Source organism: Hipposideros armiger, unplaced genomic scaffold (assembly GCF_001890085.2).
Source record: "Hipposideros armiger isolate ML-2016 unplaced genomic scaffold, ASM189008v1 scaffold_30, whole genome shotgun sequence".
NCBI lineage: Eukaryota > Metazoa > Chordata > Mammalia > Chiroptera > Hipposideridae > Hipposideros > Hipposideros armiger.
In genome coordinates this window covers 5,365,680-5,377,978 of record NW_017731380.1, presented here as the reverse complement: position 1 = coordinate 5,377,978, position 12,299 = coordinate 5,365,680, and the positions used below count along the sequence as shown (strand labels likewise).

General features: G+C 43.4%; 1 protein-coding gene across 1 annotated transcript in view; it reads left to right on the top strand.

Moving 5' to 3' along the window:
* Positions 1-6,371: 6,371 nt before the first annotated feature.
* The window catches only part of GPD2 (glycerol-3-phosphate dehydrogenase 2), a 166,204-nt gene continuing 160,276 nt past the window's right edge, over positions 6,372-12,299 (top strand). The window contains exon 1 of the mRNA XM_019636862.1: positions 6,372-6,759. The gene's annotated coding sequence lies outside the window, so the exon portion shown is untranslated. The remainder of the gene's footprint in view (positions 6,760-12,299) is intronic.

Sequence of the window (12,299 nt, the reverse complement as noted above, 5' to 3'; positions counted from 1 at the left end):
ATCAATTATTCAAAGCTGTCTAATATTGGCCAGAATTCAGAAGAAAATCCATCTCTCCGCCTTTTTAGAAAGACTCAGGAAGGCCTTAATTAAATACACCCCCATCCACCCTGACACCCTTGAAGGGGAAACCCTCTTAAAGGATAAATTTATAACTCAGGCTGCCCCAGATATCTGCAGGAAATAACAAAAATTGGCTATTGGTCCTGAAGGCACCTTGGACCAGTTACTCAAGGTGGCCAACACTCTTTTATAATCGGGACCTAGAGGAAGCCCAGGATAAGGAGAAAAAAAATAAAGAAAAAGGTGGAAATATTGACGGCTGCCCTGCAGATTACAACCCAAAAGGGTGCCCAGGGGAAGTCCAACTGTCGCCATTGTGGACAATCCGGACACTGGATAAAGGATTGCCCATGGCCATTGGGGCCAGCCCCAAAGCCTCCATGGCCCTGTACCATCTGCAAAGGGGATCACTGGAAAGCAGATTGTCCTAGGAGACCTCTGCCCCCGAGGCCAGCCTATTATTAGCCAGACTCCCACACGGGACTGAAGGGGCCTGGGGCTTCTAACAGTGGCTCCTACATCCCATCTCATCATCGGGACTCCTGAGCCCCGGGTAACCCTAGAAGTAAAAGAAAAATAATCTATCGCTTTCCTTCTTGATACAGAAGCCACCTTCTCCATCCTCCTCTCCAATCCAGGGACCTCTCTAATTGACATGTTACAGTCAGCGGAGTCATGGGCAATCCCATTACTAAATATTTTTCTCAGCCCTTAGGCTGCATATGGGGTGACCTAATGTTCTCCCATCATTTTTAATCATCATGCCAGAAAGCCCTACCCCTCTATTAGGAAGAGACATTATGACGGCGATGGGAACAATTGTTCTCTTAGCCCCTGAAAGCATTCGTAGCTGCCTCCCAGTAGTAGAAACCAACATCAACCCTGATGTTTGGGCCTTAGAAGGGACTATTGGTTGCGCCCTAACAGCCACTCCAGTCCATATACGTCGGAAAGACCCCACTCTATTTCCTTGCCGAAAACAATATCCTTTAAAGCCTGAGACAAGGAAAGGAATCATCCCCATCATTAACAATCTCAAACGGCAGGGACTTCTCAGAGAATGCATTTTAGGTGTTTCCAAGCCCAATGGAGAATGGAGACTAGTTCAAGATCTCCAAGCGATTAACGAGGCAGTAGTCCTATACACCCTATGGTTCCAAATCCTTACACACTCCTAACCCAAATACCTGAAATTGCCAAATGCTTTACAGTATTAGATCTAAAGGATGCCTTTTTCTGCATATCCGTGCACCCTGACTCACAATATCTCTTTGCCTTTGAGGATCCTGAAAGCCAGACTTCACAACTCACCTGGACAGGTCTCAGGCGTTTAGAGATAGTCCACACCTCTTTGGACAGGCTCTCTCCAGGGACCTGTCAGAGTTTTCCTACAACAGCTGTACTCTTTTACAATATGTTGATGATCTTTTATTATGTGCTCCATCTGAAGACCTCATCAGTCAAGGAACTACTGCCCTTCTAAATTTTCTAGCCTCTAAGGGTTACAAAGTTTCCAAGACTAAGGCCCAAATGTGTCAGATTTCTGTCAAATACCTTGGGCTAATTATCTCTGCAGGAACTAGGGCCCTAGGAGAGGACAGAATCCATCCCATCTCCACGTATCCCTTACCTAAGACTCTCAAACAACTAAGAGGCTTCCTAGGCATTACTGGTTATTGTCGCCTACGGATGCCAGGATATGGAGAAATGGTCTGTCCTCTCTACCAACTAATTAAAGACACTCAAAATGCAAATACTCATCTATTGCTTTGGAGCTTAGAAGCTGAACAAGATTTCAGCCTTTTAAAATGAGCACTATTTAGTGCCCCAGCCTTAAGCCTTCTACAGGAAAATCCTTTCATTTATATATAACAGAGAGAAAGGGAATATCTTTAGGAGTCCTAACACAACCCAGGGGGACCCTCAAAGCAACCAGTAGGCTATTTAAGGAACTAGACCTCGTAGCACACAGCTGGCCAGTTCGCCTTCGGGCCATAGCTGCAGCTGCCCTCCTGGTTCCTGAAGCTACCAAGATCACAATTGGGTAAGCCCTAACCATTTTCGCTCCCCCACCACATTCAAGGGCTTTTAAATACTAATAATAGTCACTGGCTTACAGACAGCCACCTCTTAAGATACCAGGCTCTTTTGCTAGAAGGTCCCCTCCTCCAAATACGAACTTGCTCCTCTCTCAGTCCAGCCACATTCCTCCCCGAGATGGGGGAAGAACTAACCCATACATGCTAACAAGTTTTATCACAAACCTATGCTGCCATAGCAGACTTACAAGAAATACCCCTAGACAACCCAGATTGGACGATCTTCACTGATGGGAGCTCTTTTATAGAAAATGGCATACGGAAGGCTGGATATGCTGTTGTTACTTTACATAATATCCTACAAAATGCAAGCCCTGCCCTCTGGAGCCAGTGCACAACTAGCTGAGCTAATAGCTCTTACTCGAGCATTGGAGCTGAGTAAAGGAAAAAGAGCCAATATATATACTGATTCAAAACATGCCTTCTTAGTATTACATGCCCATGGCAGCATTTGGAAAGAAAGAGACTTCTTAACAGCTACAGGGTCGCCCATCAAATATCACCAGGAGATTAACAAACTGCTACAGACAGTACATTCTCCTCAAGAAATAGCTGTCATACATTATAAGGGACACCAAAGGGGAAATGATAAGATCTCTGAAGCCAACAGGTTAGCAGACCAAGCAGCTAAGAATGCTGCCAAACTAGGTCTCAACCCTACATTAGCTCCTCTAGTCTGGGATGGGCCCATAACCCAGGTCAAGCCTCATCAGATTAGATATTGCAGGATCCCAGCTGCAACAGCAATATACATTTATTTAGTCCAGCTGAATATATATATTTATCTCTTTTTGTAATGTGTGCCATGACTGTTGCTTTAAATGTAGAATTTGGTTACATGGCTTGTGCAATGGCAAAAGCCCTTAACATAACCTCACAGGCCATCCATGCTATGGGACAGGAATTGAGACAAGTTAGAGAAGCCGTCCTTGAAAACAGGGCTGCTATAGATTATCTGCTCCTCAAACATAACCAAGGATGTGAAAGTTTCAAAGGATTATGTTGTTTCAATTTGTCTGATTATTCCCACTTATTCGAAGATAAAGCCCAACAACTTCATAATATAGTTTCTAACATCTAACAAAGAACTGGATTCTTTAACCTAGATCTTTCCTTCCTTACATCCTGGCTCCCCAACCTAACAGGACTTAAGGAAGCATTTCTCATTGTCTTTTTATTCATTATTTTAGGAATTACTTCATGCTGTTGCCTGCAATTCATCTCTGCTTGCAGACCACTCACCAGTTGTCTATGTCGGCCTAAACCACCAAAACAACTACACCTTCAGCTGCTCATTTACCGGGGACCCTTTAGATAGACCTCTGAGCAAGCCCTGGCCACCGGTCCCTCTCTATGTCCCTCTTCAGCCTGAAGTAGACAGAGTGGTCATCGCCCCCATTCCCTAACAGCAGTTAGAGTTTCGCTTTCAGAGGGGGGAATAAGACAGGTTAGTATAATATCAGGCAGTTAGGAATTCCCTGGTAGACTGAGCAAAGATAAGATAAAAAACAAACAAACTGGTCATTCCTTAAATTAGCCATTCCTTTTAAAATTATAGGGTAACTCCCTCATACTGAAATGGAGACATCAGTCATACCCCAGAGCAACAAAGCCATTTTAGGAGGACATTACCAAAGGCCTCCCAAAGGCTTAGCAACAGAACAAACCTGACAAACACCTTAATAACAGGCACCAGTATTTCAGCATGTCCCCTTCCAGGCAGAAAAAAAGCATAAAACTCAAGCTTTTTACCCTAGCTAGTGGATATCCCATTTTCTGGGTACCCCCTCCTGCTCGGGAGCTGTAGCTTTTCTCTTGCTTTAATAAAACTCTCCTCTGCTATACACACTACCTATCTGGTCCGTGTCTCCATTCTTCGGCTTCACGAGACCACGACCCCGTCACAAGAAATATCCTACATCACTCATAAATAGTAACCTAAATTTTAAAGCATTATGTATAAGCCTAAAAGGAAAAAAAAATATTTTTATATTTTATTCCCTCTAGAAAATATTAATGAAGTAAACAGGGAATGGTTTTTGATTTTGTAAGTTTCTGTGGGTCTTCAAGCAGAAGTACCATAAACTTATGTATTTTGAAACTATCTCATGTTTATCTTTAAAAAAATTAAACTAAAAAATTTTTTTTACCACTTTTGCCTTGAACCAAAAATGGATGCCTAAGTATGCTGAATAATTACAAGTCAGCCATGTTTTCATGCAGTGAATGGAAGTGAAGTTGTACAACACTCTCCTATTTTTGACTTTTTTTTCAAGGCTGTAGTTGAGATTGTTTCAAGGTATGTGTATGGAAGGTGGGGAAGTAGAGGGTGGAGGCGGGGTTGTTGAGAAAAAGAAGCTCCGGAGTAAACAGTAGGCTGATCGCAGTAAGCTTCAGTATCTCCCCCGCTTAACCTCTCCCAAACACACCTTTTTCTTTGGTGACTTTCCTGAATTCCACTAGATACCTAATGTCCTGCTTTCCTTTTGTTGTTTTGGGCCCCAACTTTGGCAAGAGAAATCATGTTCAATGCTGATGATTTTTGTCACCTCCTCAAAATTCTCTGCTTCTTCCCACATCCTATTCCATCAGGGTCCGGCTTGGGTTAGACCATCTTGGATAGTCATGGGCTATTGATGAAAGCTGAATCCCTGCTAGCTTGTTAGCTGGCAACGTGACTGGGCCTTTTGGGGAAAATAAACAGTAGACATAATAAGGCCTGCAACTAGTCATTCACCAAAGCATTCATTTCAAATCAATAAACAATTATCAAACATCTATTACATTACAGGCGGTGTGCTAGGCACCAAAGTGAATAAAAGATGGTCTCCATTTTCCAAGCATTGAACCGTTCTGGGAGAATTAAGGGAAAAGAAATCCAGGACTGGCACCTCGATTCCACTAGATTATTCTTCTGTGTGACATGTTGCTCTTCTAGATACATATTTGGGATTTGATAACGTATAAAAGTATTGATCTATTACAGGGGTTCTCAACCCTGGCTGCTCATTGGTCACCTGGGGGAGCTTTTGAACACTTTTCTCAAGCTATAGTGTGCATGAGAATCACCCGAAGGACTTGTTAAATCAGATAGCTAAACTCCAGCCTGAGTTTAGGTATTAGTGTGGCCTGAAGCCAAATTTTTGCATTTCTATCAAGTTCTCGGGTGATGCTATTGGCTGCTGGCTCCCAAGGCTACCCTTTGAGAATCACAGTTTTATAATATAAGGATTTCCAGGTTCCATCCAGACTGATTTAATTGGTGTAGGGATGGGAACCTGGCATCGGTCATTTTATAGCCCCCTCTTCCATTCTAATGTGTATCATGGGGGAGAACAAACTTTCCTCTGTTCTTCTAGGTTCTTCCAACTGGTCTAACAATCCAATCCCAATCCGCATGAGACAAATTAACAAGAAAAATAACCAAATTTGATTACATACATACATCCCTATGGGAACCCCACACACATGAGTTCAGAGACAGAAAGGGAAAATGAAGTATATATGGCATTCTGAGCTAAAATGAGATCAGGCCCTTGGGGCTTCAGGGGAGAGGAAGGTTGTTCACAGGACAATAACAAGAGCAGGTGTTTAGTAATTAGATATTTGCCCTGCCTTGCCCGGAACACCAGGGCCAAGGTCCTGATAAGTCATAAAAAGTTATTTCTGGTAATAACTCTTATTATCTGCAAGATTCCCAATCTAGATTCTTTAAGGGAGAGATAAAAGTTTTTTCTGGAGCCCCCCCCCGCCCCCCAACAGGGTCTCCATCGTCTCAGCTCAAAATAACCCACATGCCAAAGTAGTACATCTTGGGAAGGCCTGCTCTGAACCCCTTTAGAAGCCAAGGCTGACAACCACTGTTCCACTGGATACACTGTCCACTGGATAGACTGGTTTCCTGAACCTTTTAGGTTCAGGCGTTTGGGACCCAACTCCTCTGGGTCAACTTTAATAATTCTGCAGTATTTAAAGAAATTAGTAAGTGACTTAATAAATAATTGGAAAAAAAAACCACTACTGCCATTTGGATTCAAATTTATTTGGATGCTTTCCTTTGGAAGGCCTTTCCAAACTTCCTCTGGGTATTTTCCAACACCATGGTAGAAAGGTTATTTTTAAAGCGCCCAGAGGCCTTCGGAGGAAAGGTCTTAAAGACATGGGGTCCATTTGAACCCCATCTGCGCCCTCCTTGGGTCCACTTGGGCTGGTCTAGCACTTGTAGTTCCAAAAAGCGAGCTGGGCATGCTCAGTGGGCAGGGTCAGTTTTGGGGGGGTGCAACTGGGAAGCCTGCTGCTCTGCTGCGGGGCTCTCTGCCTCCCCCCACCTGTACGAGGTTGGGCCTCAGGAGCCTGTGCTCAGCATCCCAACCCCTGGGGCTCTGGCTTGGTCTTCCCTGCGGGCTCCCGCGCTGACACTCGGGCGGGGAGTCAGGAGGCCCGGCGCGCCCGCAAAGCGCGCGGGGGGAGCCCGGGCGAGGGCTCTGGGCTCTCAGTTCCAGGGGTCCTCCCGCCTCCTAGACGCGTTTCTAGGCCCAGGGAAGCCTGCCTGGCGAGTAGGGGAAGCCAGATTCGTGGGCGGGTGACAAGAAAGCAGGTAAGCCAGCCCCGCCGGCCTGCAAGCGGACGAGTGTCTCCTCTCTGCCGGGCAGGTGGCGGGGGCGGCTCGCGTGGTGGAGGGCAGCCGTACTGGGACACCTCCACTGCCTTCCCGCGGCCTTTCCTGCTGGGCTGCCGACGGGCAAGGCGGAGCGGAGGGTCCGGGGTGCGGCGCGGCCAGGGCGCAGCGCAGGAGCCGCCACCTGGGGCGAGGGCCCTCGCGGCCGCCGCGCCGCGGCCCCACCCGGCTGGCCTCAGGTCCCCGTGTCCCGGTTCAGGCACGTTCATTGGGCGGCGGCGACCTCGCTCGCTCGCCGCCCGCTGGTTCGCAACGCTTGCCTCCCCCACCCAGGGCCCCGGCTCCCTCCTCCACTTCCGCGTTCCCCTGCTGGGCCCGAGAAGCCTGGGCCCGAAATACCCGGGCTGGATGTGGCGGCCGCGCCACCCAGGCCAGCCCTGGGAGAGGGAGGAGGCGCAGGAGCGGGAGGAGGAAGTCGCCGCGGGGGCGGGGAAGCAGCGGAGCCGGGCGCGTCGGGTTACACCGGCTCAGCCTGCCCCGAGTGACATCCACGCGCGCCTCGCCGCGAGTACCAGGGCTGAGGCTCTGATTCCGGGGGTGGCCGACTCCGCCCCGGCTGGAGGAACTAGGTGCTCGGGCCCTCTCTCCCCTCGCGCCAGAAGATCAGTGTCAGGTGTGTTTTTCCTGGGAGACCGGGTTCCCTCGCCCCCAGGATGTAGGGGGGAATGGACCCCCTCTGACCCGGGATAGTCCTCTAGGACTCCGGTGTTGGGGTGGGTGGTGGCGGGAATCGGGGGGAAAGATTTTAGAATTTCTCCCCAGCAACAGAAGGAGGACTCATCTAGGGGTTAGCTGTTTACATTTTGGAGGGCGGTGGGGTGTAGTACCAGTTCACCTCCTTAGTTAAGTGGCAGGACTTTGGGCAGAGGGTTGGTATCTAAAAGTTGACTGCAAACTTTGGGCTTGTGGATGGCTCGTCTGATGATGATTATTTGCTCCCTTCTGAAGCAAGGAAGGGAAAGATTCTAGAAGGGGGCTGAGGCTTCTTTGAGGACGTCAGCAACTGGAAGGTGACAGACAGTTTTAGGAGGAAATGGAAGGCAGACACTGATGAACTTAAAAGAGTCTCCACTCCTCAGATGGTAACTTCTATTGAACAAAAAGAGATTTGCAAAGAATGCTTTGTCAGGAAGGTGTAGCCTGTGAATGAAGCTGTTGCTCCTAGCAGCTGGGCTCTATCTAGACTGCTTTCTACCCCAGGCAGAGGACCATTCACTCCTGAACAGCCTTCCTTAGGAGTTCCAAAGTAACTTACACACACAAATTCTCACAGTCTTGGTGGCATGGGCCAATCCAAATTACATAACACATTATAAATATCATGAGGCAGCTATAGAAATAGCTAACAGCTAATTTAGTCAACTTATACTTGTATAAATAGGTGAGGGAAGGCAGGGTAAGTAACACCCAGTCTTTATTGCTTAAAACAAAACTGTTAGAATTTTGCACATGTTCCAAGTTTAAGAGACGTGAAGTTTGTTTTTGGAGTGTGGAGGGTAATGGCAACTGCCACTCTGGGGCCAAGCACTTCCTGGTGGCTAGCTACTGAGCATTGTAGTTTCTGAGTCCTACAGTTTTTGCTGGCCATCTGCTGAGAGCCGGGTGCCATTGCCCAATGGATACCATGTGCAGCCTGGGGAACCTTCTGATGGGGATGTTGAAACCCCTCTGTGTGTCTCGTAGGGGCACATGTCAAGTTATAACACTATTGATTTTTACAAATCAACTCTTCAAATAATGCAGCAGTAGCATAGTGAATAATGGATAAAAGATGGAATTTGAGTTTGAGAACCAACTTGGGTGCAGCTGTCCATTCTGAGATCTCACATAGTCACTTTATTTTACAAAGAAATTCTGAGTAGCTCTGCTTCCTTTCAGTTCCCTCTGATTTATTAAAAGATGCAATGGCCTGGCTCAGTAATTGACAAGTATTACCAATTGTCAGTGGGTTTTACACCCTCCCCCCTCGTTTCATTTTTGTAACTATTTAATTTTATAGCTATTTTAAAAGATTCCACTATCATTGTACAGAACTTATATTGGAAAACTATTATAACTCTGAAATTATCCTCTTTGGTTATATGTTTTCTGTCTTTCATCACTAGCATGTAAGTTCTGTGAGAGGGCTTGCTCAGCCTCACACACTTCTGTATTTCTAAGGCCTAGAGTGGTGACTAGCTTGTCATAAGCACTCAATATGTGTTTTCTCAATGAGTGACTAAACTGTGGGCCAAACTCTAGCTGAGTGTAGTGAGGGAAAGAAAACCAAAGATTTTGGCCTTAGGTAACCTATTCAAACTCGCTGAGCCTCAATCGTTTCGGCAAAATGTGGATAATAATATATGATATAATACATGTAAAATTGCTAGTGATGGACCTGTCAGGTAGTAGACTTCAAAATGTTAGTTTCCTTCCTATATTTTTTATTTTTATATTCAAAGAGGGGAGATTTGGGCAAAGCATGTAGTTGGCTCGATAATTTAGCTCTTGTGTGTTGTGCGTGAATTATCCAGGCTTTCTCCTCTTTAATTTGGTGTGCGTGATTGGGGGCTGGGAATGGGTAAGGTGGTTAGTGGCAGCTATGGCTATTAGAGAAGGGAAGCAATTTCCAGATTATTATCTAATTTTGCCTCTTTTTGCCTTCTTCCTTTTTTTTTTTTTAATATAATGATGTTTCCGCTTAGGTTTTCCAAAACTTGGTTCTATTTGTCAATACCTGGATTCAGTGGGTTGTCCTAACTGCAGAAACAACACTTCAGAAAGAGCATTAGAAATCAAATGTATGTGACATTTGGTTTCTTAAATGAAGTTTTATGGAGGCTTGTGTAGCACTATATTGTAACAAGTGCTAGGTAAAGAAAAAGTATGGTTATCTTGCTTTTGAGAAGTTAGAGTGGGCTTAACAGGATAAAACATAGATGTAAATCAATTATAGAATAACATCCGATCTCACATAGTTATAACCTAGTGATAGAATTTTGGCTTATAACTCTTTTGATTATGGAAGGGAGATGTTAACATGGGCTCAAGTAGTTGAGACAATTTTGTGATGAGGAGGATGTCACTTCAGCAACAGAGAGACGTCACGTATCCTGAAGATTACAGTGAAAGAAAACCATCTTTGTTTCAAGAATATTTGCTATTTTGTACTTCAGTGCTCAGCCAGTACAATCACATACTTTCAAAAGTGTACTCTCAATGGAAAAGTATGTTAGAAACCTACAGTAGAATTCTGTATGTACAGTAAATAATACTTTTCACTATGTCTCTGAAGTTTTAAAGCCCAGGATTGGAGTTAAAAATTATAACTTTATTCTTGCCACTTTTAACATGCTTCTGTAAAAGTGTATCACATGGCCTGCTCTATTTATCACATACACACTCTATCCAATTGTGTACAATGGGATAGCGTTTTCATCTGAGGCTTCAGGGGAAAATTACTAGTCTTTAGGTTTAGGACCCCCATAACTGGCTCGTTTCAGGGTTGTTGTTTTAGGAGATAGGGAAGAACTGAGTGGAGCTAAGCTAAGAAGATATTATCAGAGTACTTTTAGATGCTCATCAAAATACTCAGATAATTACATCAGGACTCATCACCTTTGAGATAAGATGAAAGCTTGGAAGTTGTGTCATACAGGAAGAAGAAACTAATAAAGGACATGTATATTTCTTTGATTTAAAATGGTTGACATGATGGAGGAAGGAAATGTAATGAATAGATTCAACTTCAAGTGAGAAAAAACAAGGGCTAATCTCAACAACTTTCAAGGAGACTTCTTCCTGTGTCATCTGACCAGGGATTGATCTCAGGGACGTTTAAGGAAAAAGAAACGAGGAGCTGATGGTTTAAATACTGAGGATGTTTAGATGATTGTGGTCAGAGTTTGTCCAGAACTCTAATTTTGTGTCCTGACATGAATGTGACTATGACTTTTTGTTGTTTCTTGTTTTCCAAGATTGTCATCTTTTGTTGGAGGTCCTTACTGGTTCTTTGGGTTAAATATTTCTTCCTGTATCATGTCTGTGCTCTTGTTTCTCATTTTCCAGTTGAAAATTTTATATTGGTTCTTTCAAAATCAGATTTCTGATTTATGCAGTAGACAAAACATGGTTTCTGATTTTAATTAGGTTCAAGCTTTGGTTCTAGTAGTTCACTAAAATTAGTGGGAAAAAAATTAGTAATAGAAAATATTTCCCCCCTAACTAAAAATTGATTGTGACATCTGTATTAAGAAAACTTTAAAGCATTATTTGGGGATATCATTTAATTATTCAGGCAAATTGAAATTACTTTACATAATTTATTTTTAAAAAGCAAGATACTGTTAAAATGTGTGTATTTTTGAACAGTTACTATTTAACTTAGATTTTTTTAAGTCACATTTTTAAAATAGTGGTATGTCTTCTGTGGAATCTCATATTTGATTACTCACCTATATCTTTGTATAAAAGTTTTTAATATAGAGGAGAAAACAAAACCACAAACTATAACAGAGAGGCCGTTTTCTGAAAATGAGATTTCTAGAAGCTGCCACTGTTAAATGAGATGGTGTCTGAGTTGGACTTGTTGACATATGCTTAGAAAGCTTTGTTACTTTCCTTATATTCAACAGTGACTACTAAAGCCAGTTGGTTATACACAATAGGAACAGAAGTTTATGTTCAAGGTAAACATTTTAGGAAAATTTTGGTTAAGATTTTATGCCATTATTACTTCAATGAAACACAATAAACTTTTAAATGTATTTGAAAAGTGATGAAAAGAATCACTAGGTACGTACTAGGTTCTCAAGTCATTTTCCTTTTATTTAAATGGAATAAAGAAAGGATGTTTTGCTTCATTGTGGTAAAGTGAAAACTGCTTTGATCCTGTTGCTCTCTGTTCCACCCTTCCGTGGGTCACTCTGTCCTATTGGACCAAGTTCTAAATACTTATCTTGGAGTTTATGACTTCTCCAGTCTTTCTCCAATTTTAAGTTTCTGCCCTTATCTTCTAGCCAAATTGGACTACTTGGACTTCCTTTAACCTATTTTATTCGTACTGCTGACCCTATGCTAGTGATTTTTCTTCTACTTCACCTTTTTGAAATTCTGCCAATCCTTGAATGTCCTGACCCAACTGGCTGCTAGTTTCAAGATGTTTCCCTCACTGCCCCAGTCGGAAGTGTTATGTGTACTTTCTTATTTATTTTTTTTAATATACTTTCTTTTTCTTTTGTCTTAAAGTCTATTTTTTTTTAAAATTTAAGTATAGTTAGTACACAATATTATATTAGTTTCAGATGTACAATCTAATGATTTGACATTTATATACCTTACGATGTGATCACAACATTAAGTCTAGTAATCGTCTGTCACCATGCAAAGTTATCACACTATTATTGACTATATTTCCCTTCACCTTTTTCCTCTCCCTTCCCTCCCACTCCTCTCCCATCTGGCTACCATCAGTTTGTTCT